This window comes from Podarcis bocagei (genome assembly GCF_964188305.1).
Source record: "Podarcis bocagei genome assembly, chromosome: 13".
NCBI classification, from domain to species: domain Eukaryota; kingdom Metazoa; phylum Chordata; class Lepidosauria; order Squamata; family Lacertidae; genus Podarcis; species Podarcis bocagei.
The window spans coordinates 21,386,426-21,408,902 of record NC_138138.1 but is presented as its reverse complement, the minus strand read 5'-3'; the positions used below and the strand labels follow the sequence as shown (position 1 = coordinate 21,408,902).

The following is a 22,477-nucleotide window of genomic DNA, read 5'->3' as shown; positions in this document are numbered from 1 at the left end:
TTCTGTTAGGGATTGTAGGACAAGACCTGCCAAGGAAAACAAAGAATTTATTCATGATGCTACAACAGCAGCAAGAGTCTTGAAAGCACAAGGATGGAAGAATGAGGAAACCCCGACAAAGGAACAGTGGCAAGTGAACTATGTAGAATTGGCGAAACCGACATACAAATTGTGAGATAAGGACAACTGTGACTTTAAAGAAGAGTGGGAACTTTTTACAAAGTATTTAAAATATTTAAAAAGACAACAAAATGAACTGGACTCCTTGGCAGGTTTTGAATAAACATCCACAAATTTATTGATTGATAATATGGTAGATAGGTAATATAAGGATTTATATAATTTTACAATATGCAGAGAATAACATGTGCTGAGAAATCAGAGAGAGGAGCTGAGGGAAGTCTTGACGGGGGACATCCTTCTGAACTTCTGATACAATCGTGCTGATTTTCTTTCTCTGCTTTCCCAAGCAATGAGATCGACAAAGGCTGATCTCTCTCTTGCGCATCAAGTGAGCATTTCCCCTGGACTCTGCCCCTGCCCAGGGGACATGGCTCTTCATGCCTCCGGGCTGCCGGAAATAGAGATCGCTAATGGATGGAAGGATAGGAAGCCAAACTCTCCCCTTGCCTGAAGAACAGCCCTGTGTGTAATTACCTCAATGTTTGTGTCTCTGAGATCCCATCTCTCCTAATGATCTGTGCGGCCGGAACCTGGTTTTGTCCATGTCGGGTCTGATCACTTTTCAGGCTTTGCAGCCAAGCAGAAAAGCCTACATTTGATCGCATTTGATTGCTTGCATGGCCCTGGTGCTTTTCCATTCTGACTCCGAACCTCTCTATCTGAGGTTTAACATGTCAGAAAGGACGGCACATCTCATAATTCGAGGTCTTCTTTAGGGTGAACTGGCTCCTACTTTCCAGAAGACAGTCCTCTTATCCTCTTATCCGAAAGGCAGATGCGGAAAGCCATCCAATTAGACTGTAATTTGATTTGAACTGTTTTTAGGAGGTAATTTGATTGTTGTTTGATTTTATACTAATGTTATATATCTGGTGTTAGCCGCCCTGAGCCTGACTTCGGCCGGGGAGGGCGGGAAGTAAATAAAAGTTCATCATCATCATCATCATCATCATCATCATTATTATTATTATAATATTTAGGAGCACAATCCTCTATTCTCATAGAATTGGAAGGGACCCCAGGGGTCATCTAGTCCAACCCCCTGCAATGCAGGAACCTCAACACACAGTCCCCCATCCTGGTTGCTCTGGCCTAGGAAGGGAATTCTTACTGAAGCTGAAGTGTAGACAAGACACAGTGATAACTGCAAGAACCTTTATTGAACTACATAACTGGGGAACAGGGACAAAGCAACTGCTTATATACATTTCTGAAAAGCCTGGGCCGCTCCCACTCCCAACGTGATTGGCTGTCTAAACTTCCAAGCTGCAAATCACGACTCAGAGTTCAAAGGCCAATGGCAGAGGTCCAAGTCCTGAAATGTTCTGTGATTGGCCATCATGTATCGAATCAGAGCACAGGAGCTCAGAAGCCTTAGTCCAGACTGAAGCTCAGGCAAACACAGACCCCACTGAATACATAACAGCAGCCAATCAGGATTCTGGGATTCTGATAGGATGCTTGGTCCATCTAGCTCAGCATGGTCCACTCCAATTGGCAGCAGCTCTCCAGGGTTTCTGGCAATGGCAATGAAACATTCTCGGCCCTATCTGGAGACACCAGGGTTCGAACCTGTGACCTTCTGAATGCAGTGCAGATGTCCTGCCACTGTCATGGACTGGTTGGATGCAGAGGAACGGTGGGAGGAACCAGCTGGGAAACCCGCAAGGGAAGGAGGTTCAGAACTTGGGGAATGGTGGTGGGATGACGATGAGTGGTCAGAGGGAGGAGACTGGGAGGAGGAAGTGTCAAAAGATGAAGAGGTGACAGGGCTTAGTGAGCTGGGAGAGTGTGGGGCAGAGAGAAGTCCAGAATCATAGGCAGAAGCTGAAGCCAGTGAGTGGAAAAGGGAGGCCAAGAGGCAGAGATGAGTCAGGCTGGTGAAGAGTCACAGCTGCCTCCCCCTCCTGCTGCGACAAGCTCCCTTCTTCCTCATTCCCCCCTGCCTTACAGAACCAGAAGAGGGCTGAAATGGGCAGAGCAGTCTTGGCAAAGGATTTTTATGGGATAAGACCTACTGGGCATGAGCTGTTGCGCTGTGCTGGTCCCGGGGGAAGGTTACCGTGAGGCGTGGTCAGAGTCCGGTCCTGGCTCAAGGGTCTGGAGACTGTCCACCAAGGGGGAAGCGGGGTCCAAAGCAAGAAGCGGGGCGTGGTCGGGAACTCTGGAAGAACAGGTCTGGGTCTGGCAAAAACAGGTTTCCAACGACGTTGCTCCTGCAACCTGGGCTGACTGGCCTTTATCTCCTCTGAGGCCAGGGGCGGTCCCGGCCCACAGGTGACCCGCCTCTCCTGGCCTTAAGGCGAGCACTCCTCCCGAGAGAACTTAGTTCCCTCTGCCTCTCTGCCCTGAGCCTCTGCAGCTCAGGAGAGGCTGGAGGGCTAATGGACCCAGGGGCAGCTTCACCTTCCCCTGACAGGGCTGGGAGAGGCATACCTGCAGGCAATGGGTCCTCAATCACCTCCGGAGCCAGAGTGGATACATTTGGTGTCTGCTCCTGAGGATCTGGCACAGGTGCAGGCCCTTCAGATTCAAGCCCCTGCCCCGGCTCAGCCGGCCCTGGAGGCGGGGACTCCTGTGCAGGCTGGGACTCCTCAGGTTCAGCTTCTGAATCAGACTCCCAGGCCACCACATGTGCTCATTAGGCCTGACACTCAGCCGAGTCTGTGGAGATCCTGTTTCTGCTAATAAAGAGTTAAGTCCGACGTTGACAGTGTGATTTACTGCCGGCTCGCTCTCTGACAGCCACTGAGCTACGACCCTTCGCTTAATGGAACGGGAATTCTTAATGCTAGCCCCTAAGGCTGCTGAGATAGACTTTTGCTCTGATCTAGGAAGGGGATTATTCTGGGAAAAGGGAAGGGTGGGATCGCCAAAGCGCCACTGCTGCTGAGAGATCTGTTGTGATCTCTCTTGAACGCAGGGGAGGTGGTTTGTGTGACTTTCTCCCTCCCCTTTGCCATTTTCCAGTAATGTGGAACACGAGGAATGGCAAAGTGCTTTGTATCTGAGGAGGGTGAAGCAGCCGATACAGCTTTGTATGTAGCCAATACATCACCGCTTTGTTTTTGGAAAACACCCCCTATATATAATTAAATCCGCTTTTAGCCTGCTTCCCTATCGACGTGTCACAGGGAGAGGAGAAAACAACAACAACGCCTTATCAGAGTCGGAGATGACAGCATCTTCCCAGGGGAAGGGGAAGAGGTGGGAGTGGAGAAGAACGAGAGGACAAAAATAGAGGCAAGAAGTAATTAGTCGCAAATAATTCACAGCAAGTCTCCCCCACTGCCACCAGTCTTCCAAGTCACTGAATAGATTCTGAAGCGGGGGGGGGGCAGGATTGGAGACAGGGCTTGCCCTACCATTAGGCAGAGTGATGCAGCTGCTTCGGGCGGCAAATGTGGAGGGGTGAGTGCATAGTTTGCAATCTGCCCTAAACTAGAGAAAGCCCTCTGGTGCCGTGCGGGATGCTGCCACAACTCCAGGGTTGAAGTAAGAGCTAACTAGCAGGCTTATTGGGAATGGACACATTGGGAATGTCCTCTGCCTCAGGCAGCAAAATGTATTGGGCTCCAGGATGGGAACAGCCTAAACAAAGGACACACAATGGCCGTTGAAATGCATTGGTTTCCGGACTAAGAAATAAACAGTGGTACCTCAGGTTGCAAGCACCTTGGATTACAAACACTTCGGGTTACAGACTCCGCTAACCCAGAAGTAGTACCTTGGGTTAAGAACTTTACCTCAGGATGAGAACAGAAATCGTGTGGTGGTGCGGCGGCAGGCCCCATTAGCTAAAGTGGTACCTCAGGTTAAGAATGGTTTCAGGTTAAGAACGGACCTCCTGAATGAATTAAGTTCGTAACCAGAGGTACCACTGTACTGGATTTCTAAAGGGTGGTTGGGTGTTATGATTGAAGTCAGGCTGATCGGTTGCTTACCTCAGTGGTTTTCAACCAGTTTGCCAGGGCACCCTGGGGTGCCTTGAATGATAGTCAGGGGTGCTGCGGACAACATTGACCTCTGCCTCTCTTTCCTTCCCTCCCTCCTCTGAAACCCTCTCCTGTCTCTTCCTCCTAAAGGCTTGTGTGGCTACAAGCTCCGCAGGTGAATGGTGTCTCTGGGGCTGGCCAAGGGGTGCTGGTTCGCCAGTAAGCAAGCAAGCGGGCGAGGGAGCCCAGCCAGCCAGTCCACCAGCCCTTGCTCTTGGGAATGGACAGACAAGTCCCAGGCCCCTGTGGGGCAGTGTGAGGAGGCACCTCTCTTTGGAACAGTGGGGGGCAGCTCAGAGACCAGGGGTGGCAGCAGCGGCTGCCCAGAGGACTCCCAAGGAGAGGGGAGAGGAGGCTAAGGGAACCCTCCACAAGGGAAAGTGTTCAAAAAAGGGTGAGAGGCTGCCAGCTTTGCAGGCGAGGGGTGACATAACTGGGATCCTGAGCCCCACAGGGGTGCCACAGAAAGAATGTTGTTGGTCAAGGTAGCCATGGACTCAAAAAGGTTGATAACCTCTGGCTTAAAGGTAAAGGTAAAGATTGTTGTCATTTAGTCGTGTCCGACTCTTCGTTACCCCATGGACCAGAGCACGCCAGGCACCCCTGTCTTCCACTGCCTCCCGCACCAGGCCTGTTGGCAGACCAACTCTACTCTTCAAAGATGTCTACAAATGTGACAAGAAGGCTGGCAACATCAACCCTGCCCCATGGGAATCTCTTGTGGACAACCACAGTGCCTGGAGATGGGCAGTTAAGTCATACGCTTATAGCAGTGACCAGAGGAGGGAGGAGCGCAGAGAGAAGGAACGCCATGGTGTATCTGCAGAAGCACAACCGTATGCCTTCACCTGCCCCAGCTGCAACAAAACATGTCTCTCCCGTATTGGTCTCTGCACCACAGAAGGCGCTGCAACCTTCCAACAGCTTGGCACACTCCTCCATTGTCTCCTGAGACGGACGGATGCCAACAGATCTCTCCCTCCACCAGTACCCCAACTAAGTCCACTTGGTCACACAGGCCACACCCCCAGAAAGAGTGTCGACAGAGTACATGGTTCCAATTCATTCGTGGTTCCTTTAATACTTTTTCTTAGCAAGGGAGCAGATCTTGGGAGAGGGAAAAGCTCAGTTGGGCTGCATAACTCCAATGGCTAGTATGGATCTGTCCAAGGTCCTGCTAATTTTTGAGTGACCCAGCCTACCAGATTGACAGTGATCAAGCCCACCTCATGCCTTTAAAGCACTCTGATACCACTGATAACAGTCAGGGCTCACCCCGAAGAATCCTGGGAACTGTAGTTTGCTAAGGGTGCTGACCTCACCGACCTACAGCTTCCTGCACCCTTAGCAAACTACAGTTCCCAGCATGCTTCATGACTGTTAAAGTGGTATATGAGTGTATTTGGTGGATGTGACCTGAGAATTAGCCTGACTACCTTGGACTGAGTCAGTCCATCGACACATCATCTCACAGCACCCCATGCCCTTGTTAGTTTCTGTTTTGCCACTGAGCAGCTGCTTGGAGTCACAGGACTCTGTTTACATTCCAGGGCTTCCAGACTGTTGGAAGTCTCACAGGAGAGGAGACAGGATGTGACGTTGGTGGTTTCCTGTTTCCTTTGTTTCTTTGTCCAGTTGCTCTCTGCTTTCATAGAGAGAGGATGTCTTTTCTGACTGCGTAGCTTAGAAATAAACTCTTTACAATGTAGCCCAAACCTCTTGTCTCTTTCCTGTGCTGTAAACTCTGCTGAATGGAACATGCCTTGGAGCCTTATCAAAGGCTCAGGTCGTTATACGTCAGGAGGTGATTCTGAAGACTTGGGGGAAGAAAATGAGCTTTATCAGCTTGGCCGAGCGGAGATCCTGACAGCCCCGTCGGCTTCTGCTAGTGGTCAGGACAAATTAGCACCCATGCTCTGTCACCATTCCTTCCAGACTACTGTGTTGTGTTGCATGTGGGGCTGTCCTTGAAGACAACTTGGAAATTATAGAATTGTAGCTTTGGAAGGGACCATGAGGGTAATCTAGGCCAATCCCCTACAACGTAGGAATCTTTTTTGCCCAGTGTGGGGCTCGAACCCACAACCATGAGATTAAGAGACTCATATTTTACTAATGGAGTAGTAAAAAAACAAACAAACCCCACAGCAGCTGGATTACTAACCAGGACTATTAGCATCTAATGCTGGTCACACTGTTTGGGCGCCTGAAGCAGGAAATCCCACTTCCTCCCCCGCTTCCTGGTGGCAAAAATAATAAAACATGAAATGACATAAAAACAAAACACCCCAAACCAGCTGCCTGAGGTAGCCACTTCCCTCTGCCCAATGATAGGGCCGGTTCGCAGGCCAGAATGCTGTGAGATGTGATCCATGAGAGGCAGTCAAGTACAACATTCCTTGTAACGCTAGAGAAGACATGCGAGGGAATGTTTGGTCCAGCCAGTCGAAACTTCCTGTTCCTCCTGGCTGGAGCATCCTTCCTTTTGTATGTGGTAGAAGGTGGGTGTGGCCTTAACTGTCCAGGTAACAAAAGGACGAGTCACGCAGCACCCTTCCCTCTTTTTCGCTTCCTTTTTCGTTGGACCAGCTTTTAGCTAGGACTGCTCTGCTAGCTCTCAGCTAGCAGAAGCACTGAGATTATTCCCCCATATGGGGTAGATTCACATGTACATATTTGCAACTAAGTCTGCCTCTTCAGGAATCCAACTGTGAACTGATGTGAGTAAACTTCTTTTATTGACTTTGAATAAGATTGTGGCGTCTTTATTCTTTTAAGAGGGATTCAAGGGAGTTTACCAGGAATGTACAATTCAATCTGAGACAGATTGAACTGTGTAAGAGTGAGAGGTTCACATGAGCCTGCAAGCTGCTATCTGCTGTGCATAAAAAGGGCTGGATGAATCCCAAGCCGGAATTAAGATTGCCGGAAGAAATATCAACAACCTCAGATATGCAGATGACACAACCTTGATGGCAGAAAGTGAGGAGAAATTAAAGAACCTTTTAATGAGGGTGAAAGAGGAGAGCACAAAATATGGTCTGAAGCTCAACATAAAAACCCCCGAAGATCATGGCCACTGGTCCCATCACCTCCTGGCAAATGGAAGGGGAAGAAATGAAGGCAGTGAGAGATTTTACTTTCTTGGGCTCCATGGTCACTACAGATGGTGGCAGCAGTCAGGAAATTAAAAGACACCTGCTTCTTGGGAGAAAAGCAATGACAAACCTAGACAGCATATTAAAAAGCAGAGACATCATCTTGCTGACAAAGGTCTGTATTGTTAAAACTATGGTTTTCCTAGTAGTGATGTATGGAAGTGAAAGCTGGACCATAAAGATGGCTGAAGAATGGATGCTTTTGAATTATGGTGCTGGAGGAGACTCTTGAGAGTCCCATGGACTGCAAGAAGATCGAACCTATCCATTCTTAAGGAAATCAGTCCTGAGTGCTCACTGGAAGGACAAATCCTGAAGCTGAGGCTCCAATACTTTGGTCACCTCGTGAGAAGAGAAGACTCCCTGGAAAAGACCCTGATGTTGGGAAAGATGGAGGGCACAAAGAGAAGCGGACGACAGAGAATGAGATGGTTGGACAGTGTTCTCGAAGCTACCAGCATGAGTTTGACCAAACTGTGGGAGGCCGTGGAAGACAGGAGTGCCTGGCGTGCTCTGGTCCATGGGGTCACGAAGAGTCGGACACGAATAAATGACTAAACAACAACTCTGCTACATAAAGGAACTTGCTAGTGCAAGTTGGGAAGGATATTAATAAACAATATGTCCGCTCCTGCCACCCTGAACATTCCCACAAATGCTTCAGGCCAACACTCAAGAGAAAATAGTTTGGGGAAGGGCTGCAGCCGAGTGGAAGGGCACCTCCTTTGCATGCAGAAGGTCGCAGGTTTAATCCCCAGGCAGGGCTCTGTCTGGAGAGCTGCTGCCAGTCAGTGTAGACAGTACTGATGTATATGGACCGTGGATCTGACACAGGATAAGGCAGCTTCCTCTGTATCGGCCTTGCTTTCCTGCAGAAGTTTGGCTGCTCCATCTTTCTTTCACGGACCTCGGAGTGAGCAGGCCCAGGAGACCAATGTTTTCTTGTTTGTGCTGTGCCAGCCTTGTGTTTTCTGACCCTGGATTTCCAGGCAGCTGGGAACAAATAGCTCCTAGTTACGCGCTGGAGCGTCTCGGATTGTTTCGGCTGTTCCCATTACACAGAAGGCTGCACACACATCGTGGCAGTCACGGTAGGCAGCGCCTAATGCACAAACTTCGGAGAGCCCAGGGTCCCCGGGGAGAGTGCTGTGTGTGCTCCAAGGTTGCTAGTTGTGATTTAGTCTGCTTCCATTCCTCCTTCAGGCGACCCACGCCTAAGAAGGGAACTGGCTGGTGCACATATAGCATTCTTTGGGGTCTGTCCATCTCCAGCACTCTCGGCTCCAAAGCAATCTGTCTCTGTTAAATGCAGGGATGGAGGGCTGTTTCGTTGTTGGACTCTGGACGCCCACTAGCCCCGGCAAGGATGGCCCATGGTCAGGAACGATGGGAGTTGTAGTCCAACCACATCTGGAGAGTCGCAGGCTCCTCGCCCCTTCTGTCAAGGCTGCAAAGTGAAGCGGAATGAGAAATACAAGGCAGCTCGGATAGCTCAGTCAGTAGAGCCTTAGCTTCTCAATCTCAGGGTTGTGGGTTCAAACCCTACATTGGGGTAAAAGATTCCTGCATTGCAAGGGCGGGTTGGACTAGATGACCCTTGGAGATCCCCCATATATATATATATATATATATATATATATATATATATTCTAATTTACATTTCAAAATATTCCTTTAAACAACCTTAAATCCATGACTTCCCTTCTTCTCTTTCCGTGGTTCATTTTGCATACCACACATCCCTGCACATTTGACGTGAACTAAACCATTCAGTAATCCATGGTTACATCCATCAAAACTTACTTACACTGTTGAATTTATCTTAATGCTACCAGCGTTTTTAAATAAACACAATTTTCACCCATATATTCAGTAAACATTTTTCAGTCTTCTTTAAACATGCATTCTTCTTGTTCTCTTATTCTAGATGCTAAATCTGCAACCTGCGCGTATTCCATCAGTTTAAGTTGCCATTCTTCTTTGATTGGGACCTCGCTCTTTTTCCATGGGATCCCTTCCAACTCTACAATTCTGTGATTCTATGATCTTAATCTTTATTGCATTTTCACTTGCAAGGCAGTGTGGCCTGAGTCTGCTGGGTGAGTCCAAGCCCCTGTGCTGATTCTGCCCTGGGATGAGAGCCAGCTTCCCTTCTCATCCGTAAGCGAAAGAGATTATTCTTTATGAGATTCGTGGTTGGACTAAATTGGGGTTAGCCAAGTTGAATTTCGCAGCCTGACCTTTGATATTGTTTCTTAGAGGTTGTGCCCAGCAGGTGGCAATAGACTTCCATCACTGGATCCCTATTTGTTTAAACGAAGCCCCACCACCTTTAACCATTTAATGTCAAAGAAACCAAAGAACCCGCCACCCTAGCAACTGAATCACCAACCATCCGTATAGATTCACTCTGCGACGTTGCTCTTCTTCCCTAAAATAAATGCTTGTATTGAAGAACAGTGCTGTTATTTTTAAAAGACATACTGGATTCTTGTATTAAGGCAGCGACTTTGAAGGCTACAGCTAGAAAGAAGAAATAAAACAACCGTAGGAATGCCTGAAAACCCCCCTCCTCCATTTTTTATTTTATTTTATTTTATTGATTTCAGGCCTAGCATTCCAAACAGCACCACAAAGCTGCGCCTGGTGGCCATTTTAATTTCCCACAATGCCCCAGAAGTATTTGTGCTTTGTGGGGCATTGTGGGAACTTAAAATGGCAGCGATATGGGTCCTGCCCTCTGTTAATTGTTGGAACGTCTAAGGGATTATGTACGTTATTGCAAATGTAGCAGGGGAAAAGAAACCCGACATCAGCTCACATTAACAATCAGAATAATCCATCAACCATCCTAAATTAAGCATATATATTAATATGAGCAGTCCACATATCCAAACAAATATCCAAATGAAACTGATGATTATAGGATCAGTTCAAATAGAGGCACCTCCAACAAAATCAGTGGGGTCTTGGGAGGGGGGGGCAAAAAAATTTTGGGGGAGAGATCAGGTCCCCAGAATGTGATTCACACACACACACTGGTGTTAAAGTGACTGAAAGAACCCAGAATGAAGTGAAGAATAAATGTGATCAGGAAGGAGAGATGAATTAGTTCAGACTTACTTAATTTACACTTCCTGAACCACAACAGGTCCTGAACCACATTGATTTTTCAAAATTGACACACCTCCAAATGTTACAATTCAGTCCTGCACCCCAAACTGCAGATATTTGTAAAAATAAAATATAAAAACATACAAAAGCTCATTATATTAGGAAGAATCATTTCCCAAACGGTGTATGCTAGGCAAAGATGCATACAAAACGTGCATATTAGAGCTGTGCATGAACACATGTACAGATTTCCTAAACAAACCACACAAGTTGGTGCTAAAGCAGGAGAAACTGAATTTTAAGGTTGGAAAAATGAGAAACTGACCGAAGCCAAAGGGAATGGATTTTAAGCAGGATTCTATTTTGCAAATTATCTCTAAGTAGGATTTTATTTTGCAAATTAAAAAACGCTGGGGCTCTAGGTTGACTTAGAGACAACTATCCTAAAACCCAAGTGTGTGTATGTGTTGCGTTTGTGTGTTGGGAGGGGAGATCTGGCTTTTCCAATGACAAGGGTGCACCAACTCTGCATGGAACCAAAGGCTTGTGTGTTCCTTATCATTTCGCAAAATCATAGGGCCCAAAATGGGTGCTGGGGACTGAGCTTCAGTAAGCCCAGGCTCGATTTGAAACCCTGCTGTTGGAGGGTCTCACCGCAACAGGCGCCCGTCTTGCAGGAACCGTCCTGGGAGGAAGTGTGGTTTTTGCCACTGCCGTGTGTGTCCGTGGGAGCTATTTGGAGATGCGGCCCCACCCTCAAAGGCCATGATGGATGACCAGGCTGGAGGATAAAAGGCTTTCCTCCGAAATCGGCTCTGCTAAAAATAAACCACGGCTGGCTTTCATGTGTCTCGAGACCTAACTGAAACCAGCTGCCGGGGGGCAAATGCGGCCTTTTCTGCTGCTGCTGCTGCTGTGAATCCAAAAACACTGCAAATGTCGCGTAGGGACATGGAAGTTGCAGAAATCGGATGGTGAATGTGAGATGAGTCTAAGGCTGGATTCGAACACTTGGCAGAAGACTTGGGTGTGAGTCAGCCCCCTCTCTCAGGCAAGGAAACCATGACCCAAGAATGGCAAAGCTGGGGATCTATAGATCAGGGGCTGGCAAGGTTTACCGTATTTTTCGCTCTATAAGATGCACCAGACCATAAGATGCACCTAGTTTTTGGAGGAGGAAAACAAGAAAAAAATAAATATTCTGAATCCCAGAAGCCAGAACAGCGAGAGGGATCGCTCTTCTGGCTTCTGGGATAGCTGCGCAGCCTCTTCAGGGCAGCGGGATGAAGGCTCCCCGTGCCCTAAAGAGGCTTCATGCAGCTAAGCCAGAAGCTAGAACAGCGAGAAGGAGTGCTCGCAGTGATCCCTCTTGCTGTTCTGGCTTCTGGGATAGCTGCACAGACTGCATTCGCTCCATAAGATGCACACACACTTCCCCTTACTTTTTAGGAGGGAAAAAGTGCGTCTTATAGAGCGAAAAATATGGTACCTAGGCTGGTTCACTCCAGCGGAGATCCCTCTGTGGCCTGGATCGCGTGCGTGTGTGAGAGTGCGCGCCCGCGATTTCCTGCATCTGTGCAGACACAATTTTCAGCGTCTGCACAGATGTGATTTCCGGTGCCACGAAAGCGAGTCCCCACACTGCGCTGCACCAGTTTAGCGCAGCGTGCGGGGGCTCGCCGAGTGGGCAGCTCAGTTCAGGGGCATCTTGTGGGCCGGTTAAACAACCCCCGGGGGCTGCTTGTGGCCCACGGGCCTTAGGTTGCTGACCCCTGCTACAGATACCCTTGTTTGTCAGCTGTGCTAGCTGAGGTTGGAATCCAACAATTCTTAATCTCAAGGTTGTGGGTTTGCGTCCCATGTTGGAAAAAGATTCCTACATTGTAAGGGTTGGACTAGATGGGCCTGAGGGTCGCTTCCAGCTGATTCTATGAGTGAAACACCCACATCCGCCCACCCACCTTATATACACACATATCTTATATATACATATGCACACAAACTACTGAACAATAAAAAAGTACAAAATTACAACTGCGCAGAGTAAGATAAGATACAAAGAAGAAGAAATAGTACCAATGTAGAAAACAAAACAGTGCAATAACAACAACAAAAAAATTGTGTACATTACAAAAAGAGAGACTGGGAATTTGTCATTGTAGATAACCAGACCTTAATCTAATATGGGATTTATAAAAATCAATTCCAAATACAGCCGTACCTCGGAAGTCGAACGCCTTGTGACTCAAACGTTTTGGCTCCCAAACACCGTGAATCCGGAAGAGAGTGTTCTGGATTGCGAATGTTCTTTGGAACCTGAACATCCGATGTGGCTTCCGCGGGTTCCGGTGGGCTGCAGGAGCTTCCTGCAGCCAATCACAAGCCATGCCTTGGTTCCCGAACATTTTGGAAGCTGAATTGACTTCCGGAATGGATTCCGTTCGACTTCCGAGGTATGACTGTATTGTTGAAAATTGTCTATGGCACGTCTACATTTGTACACAACTTGTTTGTGTGTAGTGAAGCATCTGGGAAGATGCAGGTTTCCCCAGCTGTGCTATAACCACTGAATCTTCTCCCCTGCCCACCAGTGGAGAGAAAAGTTAATAGGAACATAGGGAGTTGTCTCATACAGAGTCAAACCATTGTTCCATGTAGCTCAGTGTTATCTACACCGTGGGTGGGAAAACCTCGAGTTCGCAGGCCTAGTTTTGGCTACCAGGCCACCCCTATTTGGCCTGCGAGGCTGTTTTCCCCAAGCCAAGTCAACTCCCATCAGCCCCAGTAAGTTCAGCCGATAGCCAGGCATGATGGGAGTTGTAGTTCAGCCATATCTAAAGGGCCAAGGGTTCCCCACACCTGTTTTTAAAATATGTACACCCCACCTTTTCTTACATAGTTCAAGGCGGGTTCCCAAAAGAGCAAAACAAAACAAGCAGCAGTAAAAGCCAGCAGTAAAATAGCTTAAAAGCCACTGCGCTAAGGAGCATAATAAAACAGAGCACAATGCCAGAGCCAAAACCCAGAAGGATTGTGTATAATTATGGGTAGGCAAGCAATAAAAAACCCAGCAGCCAATGCCCTTTCTAAATAGGGAGGCCTTAATACTGTAGGGTAAAGAGAGCAGGCAAAGCAACTTTCCCTAGGAATTGAGATTGAAAGAGTGGCTGCCAGAACAGCAGAGTCCCTCCTCTCATTTGCGGCACCTTGTGTGTTAATTTCTGTGGAAATTTATTCATGGCTGCATAATAAATGTACAGAAACAAGGAAGTACATTTAAAACGGTTTAGGATTTTGCATTTATAGACAGTGAAAGGGAAGCAGAGCAATGAATGTGCATGTTATCTTTGGACAGTAGGCTGGTTTCTCTGCAAAAACCCCACTCTGTCCTGCATCCAGGCTGGCATGATCAGAATTCAAGGACTATTAGAAGTCCTAAACATCTTCCAGGATAATAATGCCCACTCACATCACAAAGAACTCATAACCCATCTACTCTCAGCAGCCAGAAACATCATAGCCAGACACTGGAGAGACCTGTCAGGAGTAAGCATGGACCAGTGGTACCAAATAGTATGGGAAACAGCCTTACTAGAAAAATTAACCAATAAACTGAAACTGACACAGGGACAAATTGAAGAAGACGCCTTCACCCTGGTATGGTTCCCCTTTATCACATACACAGCCCAACAAGACAATGACAAGAATCCGCCTGCAGCATACGAATCAATATGGCTGACCTGATTCAAAAACACCCCACACTCTCTCACACACAAAAAGTTCACCACAGCCAACCAACCCCACCCTAGGCCAACCCCAACCTCTCTCACCACCAGAGGAGCACAAGCAATTAGCTTCCCTTTTTTAAAAAAGGAAAATTCTCTTATTCCAAATAGTATTCCTCACAAGAAAAGGGAAAGGTTGACAGCTATGGAACCCGCGCAAGCGATGCTGACATAAAACTCCACACATACATTAAGTAAAATGAAAGCATCGCCAACCGACCCCACCCACCATCTGGGCCGCCTTACCCATAGGCGCTAAGGGGTGTGGGGCTCTCAGGGGCGCCAGGCCAAGAGTCTGGGGCTGAGATTTGGAGTCCGGGGATTGGGAAGAGCCGACGGCTGCTGCCGAGTGGAGCAGAGCCTGTCGGAGCACTGCAGCTCTTCTGCTATGGGCGAGTGAGGCGCTGAGGCAGGCAGCCGGCTCCGCTCTCCTGCGCACCTGGGATTGGCGGGCCATCGAGAGGCATGCCCAGCGCACGCTACTCACACAAGGCACCCGGCTTTGCTCAGTCGCCCCTGCCTCCGCCTTGGGCTCGACTGTTGTTGCGCTGGGCTCTGCTTGCCCACCCGTCCCCAGGCACCCGGCTCTGGCCTTGCTCTGCTGTTGCCACCGCCTCGGGCTCCTCTGTCGTTGCAGAGGCGGCCAGCCAGGCCAGCTTTGCTGTGCACGCCTTGCCGGCCCACCCGTAAAAAAAAGGTCGACAACTCTGGGTAACGGGCACCGGGCGGATCTCTGCACCCTGGCGCCGCATATGCTTAAGACAGCCCTGCCCACAATGGTGCCCTCCACCTCTTTCCCCCTTTTCTTCCTAATGTAACACTAATGTCTCAGCAAATGAAACTGACACGTAGAAAATCTAACTTGAAAAAAGAAGCATTGCACATACACAAGGCACCCGGCTTTGCTCAGTCGCCCCTGCCTCCGCCTTGGGCTCGACTTTAATAAAAACTGTATTAAAAAAAGAAGAATTCAAGGACACATCCCAGCAGGGCAAACGACTCAGGGGTGGGGTACTGGAAGCAAGGGCAGTGGTGGACGTGGCCTGCTTAGAGGGGGTGTGGCCTGGGAAGAGTGCCAGGGGCCGGAGAGAAGTGCCTGAAGGGCCGCATTCAACTCCCAGGCCCGAGGTTACCCACCCTTTTGGGCTTCCCATGGGCAACTGGTTGGCCACGGTAAGAACAGGCTGCTGGAGTTGGAAAATGATTTATAATGAATTGAAAAAAATGTTTAAAATTACTTTTGGGAAAAAAACAACCAGAGTCCTTTCTGTTGGAGTTAATCCAGGCCGAAATTCTCAGGTGTCAGAAAAGGTTATTTATGTATGCAACAACTGCAGCCCGTGTTCTGTTAGCCCCAAAATGGAAAACGAGTGAGGTCTCAACCAAAGAAGACTTAACATATGGAATAAGAGAACAAGAAGAGGATATGTTTAAGGAAGACTGGGAAATGTTTCTTGAATATTTGGGAAATAACTGTGTTCAGCTGAAAACGCCGGCAGCATTAAGATAAATTCAACAGTGTAAATAAGTTTTAATGGATGTAATAATGGAAAACCGATTGGTATAGTTTTTGTAAAATATGCAGGGATGTAAGATATGTAAAATGAACCATGGAAAGAGAAGAAGGGAAGCCATTGATATGTTAAGTATGTAAAATGTTTATCAGAAATTGTAAAACAGAAATTTAAATAAAAATCATATTTTTTAAACAAAGAGAACAGGCTACTGGAGCGGATGGGCCTTTGCATATCACATTGTGTATAACAGGAGAAATTCACATTATTACTAATGCTGATTAATTTTCATGAGGACTAAAATAAATGAATAAACGAATTACATAAGGATATGGAAATATGAGATTTGAGACTGGAAGAAGAAAATGAGAGCTTTCTCACATCCCCGGTGACCTGGCCATGGCCTTTCCCCACCAAGAGACAAGATGTACTTCTGTTTAAACTGCAGTAAAATGTAAAGGCAAAGGGACCCCTGACCATTAGGTCCAGTCGTGGCCGACTCTGGGGTTGCAGCGCTCATCTCGCTTTATCGGCTGAGGGAGCCGGCGTACAGCTTCCGGGTCATGTGGCCAGCATGACTAAGCTGCTTCTGGCGAACCAGAGCAGCGCACAGAAATGCCGTTTACCTTCCTGCTGGAGTGGTATCTAGTTATCTACTTGCACTTTGACGTGCTTTCAAACTGCTAGGTTGGCAGGAGCAGGGACCGAGCAATGGGAGCTCACCCTGCCGCGGGGATTCGAACCGCCGACCTTCTGATCGGCAAGTCCTAGGCTCTGTGGTTTAACCCACAGCGCCACCCGCGTCCCTTAAATTGCAGTAGCCCTCTCTAAATTTGCATCACCATCCATGAATGAGCACCTGCGCACTAGACGCAAACGAGGCAACGGGATAATAGCTCGGTCAGTAGAGCACGAGACTCTTTTTCCCAGGGCTGTGAGTTCGAGCCTCATGTTGGGTGAAAGATTCCTGCATTGCAGGGGGCTGGATCCTTGCGGCCACTTCCATCTCTACAATTCTATGGTTCTATGGAATCTGTGTCCCCCACGACATTCACTTCAGCTTAGCCTATGAGCAGCTGGACCAGGAAGAGGGCAGGCATATTGGTCGGTCCTCGTTTGCGTAGGCCGTTCGCATCTGGCTCCGATGGTCGGATCCACAACAGGGGAAGGGGAGGAGGAGGAGGACCTGCTTGGAGCCTCCGTCCCCGCATCTCTGCACGCTTTGAACTCCAGTCACCCTCTTCCTCTGTAATTAAAGCTTTATTTTTAGGCACCCCTTCCTTCTTCTATTTTAAGCCCAGCAGCCTCCTCGGCACAAGGCAGGGAAGGGAGCAGCGGTGAGCTGAGCCCGCGGTGGGCAGGGAAGGCAGAGCAAACGAATCTCCGAAATGGGGAGTGGGCGGTACCAGCAACCGCTGGCAGGGAGCCCCAGGCCACAGTTCGGCCGACAGGACTTTGCTGGGGAGCCACCGCCAAGATGGAGGGGGTGGGAGGAAGTTGCCCAGGGCTCTTTTCATCCAGAGAGTGGGCACTGATGGAGACATATCTTCTGTTATCTTACAACACGACAGAGAGAGAATTATAGGGTTGCCACCTTCTTCCGGGTTTCTTTTTTGCTTACTTGACCTAGCTTATTGGCTTTGAAAGAGCAGCCTGACCAATACCAGGCTGGCAGGGACGCTTTTCCCTGGCAGGACGATAAGCCGCAGCCGAAGTTTCGCTTGCAATATTCTGGGGCGCCGGGTTGCTGCTGAAAGCACAGCAGGAAGGCCTGTTAAAAGAAATTACAGTGGTGCCCCGCAAGACGAATGCCTCGCAAGACGAAAAACTCGCTAGACGAAAGAGTTTTCCGTTTTTTGAGTCGTTCCGCAAGATGAATTTCCCTATGGGCTTGCTTCGCAAGACGAAACGTCTTGCGAGTTCTTGCGAGTTTGTTTCCTTTTTCTTAAAGCCGCTAAGAGCTGCTAAGCCGCTAAGCCGTTAATAGCCGCTAAGCCGCTAATAGCCGTGCTTCGCAAGACGAAAAAACCGCAAGACGAAGAGACTCGCAGAACGGATTAATTTCATCTTGCGAGGCACCACTGTAATAGGTGGCAACCCTAGGAAATTGACTGGCACCAAGGGATGCTGTGCTGGCAGGGTACATTCAGGCCTATTGTTGTACCTAGTCTACCTGAGATGCTCAGCGTGTGAAAAGGTTTGAGCTGGTTGCTCCTGCTCAGCTGCATGACTCTCACTAACCCCTCTTGAGTTCCTATACCAATAAGCTCAGAAAGTTCACCACTAAGCTAAGTTTTCTACTGCCTGTGCAACTTTTCTGGTTGATGTATGGAAAAACACATGAATCTGACCTTTGGAGTGTTTGTAAGTAAACCACAATTTTAACTGACCAAATGTGTGGTCTTTCTCTATGCAAGGAGAAGTGGGGAACCTTGGAAGGGACTTGGACATATTTTAAAGCTTTAACGGCCTATATTTGCATGTTTTACTTGGCCGCATTTTTTTGGACTTTAAATCTCTGCTGAGGTTCTCTCACTCACTTGCCCCAAATTTGGATCTTGGCATCCAGGAATTCTCCTATCTAGACTTTATTATTCTGCACCAACGTTCTCAACCTTGGGGTACTTTCTTTGGTGGCTGGACAGGGAGGGGGATACAACAAGCCTAACGGTCCAAAGATGGTAGAGGACACAGTGAGCTCTTATGACTGGTGACCTGCTGGCTAGGTACCTTGCTGTGCTGGGCCTGGGGGTAACCCAGGAGCCATGGTCCAGGTCCGGTCCAGAATCCATAGGTTCCGCTAGGAGTCAGTTCGCCGGGGTCAAGGCAGGACACAAGGCAGGAAACCAGGCAAGGACAGGTACAGGATCTCAGGCAGGGTCTAGCATACAGCAATGTTGCTCCCGCAACCTGGGGCAGGGTCCGACAGTCTTATCTTTGTTGGGGTAACGGCTGGTCCTGATCCCCCAGCGACTCACCTCCCTGTTTTGCCCGAAGGTGAGCACTCCTCCTGCAAGTACTCAGGTCTTTCCTTCTCTCAGACCTCAGTCTCTGCAGCTCAGGAGATGTCGGTGGGTTACTAGACCCAGGGGCCGCCTCAGCCTCCCCTGACCAAACCAGTAGTGGAGCAGCTGTAAGTGATGGCCCAGCTGAAGGCAATGAGGTGATCCCTGCATCTGGAGCCAGGGCAGGCTCAGGCCCCTGACTTGGCCCAGCTGGTGTTTGTTGCAGGGAAACCTGTGCAGAGTGGGACTCTTTAGAATCAGGCCCCAGACTTGGTTCAGATGATGCCTGAGGCAGAGGATCCAGTGCAGACTGGTTCCGACACTGAGCCCGAGTCCCAGGCCATCACACTTGCTCAGACCTGCACCACCACTCTCTTGGTAAGGTAATGGCCAACCATTACCTTAGGCCAAGCCTAGAATGCTGAACGTGATTTGAGGCCCATGTTGACTTCCATGATGTGTGAGGAAGGCCATGACGTATGTTGAAGAAGGCAAAGGAAACATTGCTCAGGTAGCTTCACAGTCACATTTCCTCAGACGCCTCACTTCACACTTTCCTGTTGCCAGGTGCTGGAGACGCCACAACATGTCTGGGCCTGAGAACCCTGAAAGGAGGCAAAGGGGAGACTGTGGTGAGCCGGCTGTGTTGCGTTCTGCCCACCCGCTGGCTCCACACAGACACCACTTGGGCCTTTTCTTTGGGGTTTGCTAAATCCCCCTCTCCTCCAAACCACCTCGCAGTGGGAGATAACAGAGGGTTATGTGCTTAGAAGAGGCTGAGGTGGACATTTGAGGATACGTGTGTGTGTGTGTGTGTGTCTCGCAGGGGAAATGTTCTCTTGTAATGCACCCTACATCATTTCTTCCCTCAACAAAAGACAGGCTCGAACCTGCAATTTGTGGGGACGTAGACTCAGAGACTGAGGGTTGAGGGAAGGGGGAAGAGATGCTTCCACCCCCTTCCTCCAGTGTCTGTCGCCAGAGCCTCAGGGCTACTTCCCTGGGAGGTCTTCAGATGCGGATGATGTCGGAAGATGAATGCTTATGGAGGAAAGGGAGTTGAGGAACAAACACATTTTCTCCAGGCCAGCTTCACACACTCCCATGGACAGATTTTTAGACGTAGACGATGGTTGCCCATCCACACCACACATTTAAAGCACTCTTATACCACTTCAGCAGTCATGGAGAATCTTGGGAACTGTAGTTTGTTAAGGGTGCTGGGAACTGTAGCTCTGTGAGGGACAAGTTGCAAGGATTCTTTGGGGGGGGTAGGGTATGTCATGTGATTTAAAGTGCTTTAAATATATGGTGCGGCTGTGAACTTTTTCTCTGTCTCTCACTACCATGTTTCTTTCACAGACGCCACTCTTGCCTTGAGGGAGAGAGTGGGAAAACAAACCTTCTACCAAAGTGGGGTCTCCCTTCCAGAAGTGACCCCCAGCTGTTTCCTCAGTAACTGTGGAACATTTACCTGTCGTTTCCCCAAGAAAGAGGGACCTGTCAACTCTGCTGGGGTCATGAGGCAGCCTTCCATAGAATTGTAGAGTCGGAAGGGACCCTCGAGGGTCATCTAGTCCAACCCCCTGCAATGCAGGAGTCTCAGCTAATGCTTCTATGACAGATGGCCATCCAAACTCTGCTTAAAAACCTCCAAGGAAGGGGAGTCCGCCACCTCCCGAGGGAGGTCGTTCCACTGCCAGACAGCTTTTACCAGGGGTCAGCAAACTTTTTCAGCAGGGGGCCGGTCCACTGTCCCTCAGACCCTGTGGGGGGCCAGACTATATTTTGAAAATAATAATAATGAACAAATTCCTGTACCCCACGAATAACCCAGAGATGCATTTTAAATAAAAGCACACATTCTACTCATGTAAAAACACACTGATTCCCGGACCATCTGCGGGCTGGATTTAGAAGGCGATTGGGCCGGATCCGGCCCCTGGGTCTTAGTCTGCCTACCCATGACTTCTACTGTCAGAAAGCTCTTCCTGATGGTAGTCCTGGTCACTTAACCCTCTCCTACCCAATGCCCAAACTTACAACAGTCTTATACAGGGTCAAATTATAAGCCAGTTAGCTCTTAGTATTGTTACTAGAGCAAGCATATGCATACCTGTTTATAAGGTACACTGTCCTGCCCTGTTTGTAAATGGGAATCTGCTTTTGCTGCAACTTCTGAAGATGGCTGCCAGCCGGCTAAGTATTTGGATCTGGTAAGCTGAGGCTGTGCGCAACACAGGATATGCTGGCCAGCAGGTGGAGAATTTGCGGATTGCACATGTGTGCGCACTGAGATCCCATTCCCTCGCAACTCCCCAAAGTGCTGCAACCTTGCCTTGGGCTGTCCTTAACAACAGGGTCTTCTGACCATCTTTCCACCTAAGGACCCATTGTGTACCATCCATTCATTCTATTTTTCACTTGTTCATTGCAAGAATGGGGAGCCTGGACCACAATTCCCATCATCCCTGGCCTTTGGCCCTGCTGGTAGGAAGTGATGGGAGTTGGAGTCCTCTAACCCCCTGCAAGGGCAACAGGCCCCCCATCCCTGTCCCCCATCTATTCGTGCTTTTAAACCTCTCTATCTTTCTGCATATCTGTTTCTTCTTTCTCTCTTTATGCCTATTTATTTGCTTTCTTTTCCTGTCTATCAACTCATTATCCCTCCTTCACTTGCGTCCAGCCTTGGGATGCCATCAAACCCGATCACACCACTGAGCAAAGTGACTTGAAAGGCAGCTGTTCCTCGCACTGGGTTCTTCCCACTGGTGATACCTTTGGGTTTCACTGAGTCATGTTTGTGGTTGAAATTTGCACCCCCCCTACTTTAGCAACCAGCCTGACTCACCCGTTCGGAAGGCAGCCACGAAGCAAGGCGAGAGGGATATGTATCTCTGGGAGATGACTGATACGCGTCACTCAAAGCAATCTGAGCTGGCTTGGTTTGTCAGACCGAAACACAATATCTAGATGTGACTTAGGGTGAGTATGTCTCCTGCTTTGCATGGGACACACCTCTGTTTAAAGGCCTCCCCAATCAAAGCCTGGTTTCAAGATCAAGAACCCCTCAGCCTCCCCCACAATCATGAAATGGATTGCATTGCCATTTAAACTTCTAGGAATTCTTTCAAGATTCGCACCTGTGCACATGCAATGCTAATTTTGTGCAAAGTGGCGTCCTCATTCCACACACACACATATTTTTGGCAACGTATAGGTGGCCATCCTAATGTGACTTCTTCCCTTTGGCCTGGTGTCAGCCGCGAGCCAGCAGTAAATCACACTGTGCAAGTTTGGAGTTAACTCTTTATTAGCAAAAACGCAATCTGCACAGGAGCATCAGGCCTAATGAAAACAGCAACTCATCTCCAGCAAGTCTTGCCCTCATGAAGCAGTCGCTGAGATGGAAATTCCCTGTTTCCCCAGTGCTGCCAAAGTCTCCTCCTCACCAAGGCTTTTCTCAAGCAATCTGAGACTACGCCTGCATGAAGCTACATAAGTTAAAGGTAAAGGTAAAGGGACCCCTGACAATTAGGTCCAGTCGTGACCGACTCTGGGGTTGCGACGCTCATCTCGCTTTATTGGCTGAGGAAACCAGCATACAGCTTCCGGGTCATGTGGCCAGCATGACTAAGCCGCTTCTGGAGAACCAGAGCAGCACACGGAAACGCCGTTTACCTTCCCGCCGGAGCGGTACCTATTTATCTACTTGCACTTTGA

General features: G+C 48.8%; 1 long non-coding RNA gene across 1 annotated transcript in view; it reads right to left on the bottom strand.

Annotated features, from left to right (window-relative positions):
• Positions 1-21,696, bottom strand: part of LOC308571361 — a 40,419-nt gene extending 18,723 nt beyond the window's left edge. The window contains exon 1 of the long non-coding RNA XR_014001333.1: positions 21,606-21,696. This is a non-coding gene — a long non-coding RNA (uncharacterized lncRNA). The remainder of the gene's footprint in view (positions 1-21,605) is intronic.
• Between the last annotated feature and the right edge of the window lie 781 nt (positions 21,697-22,477).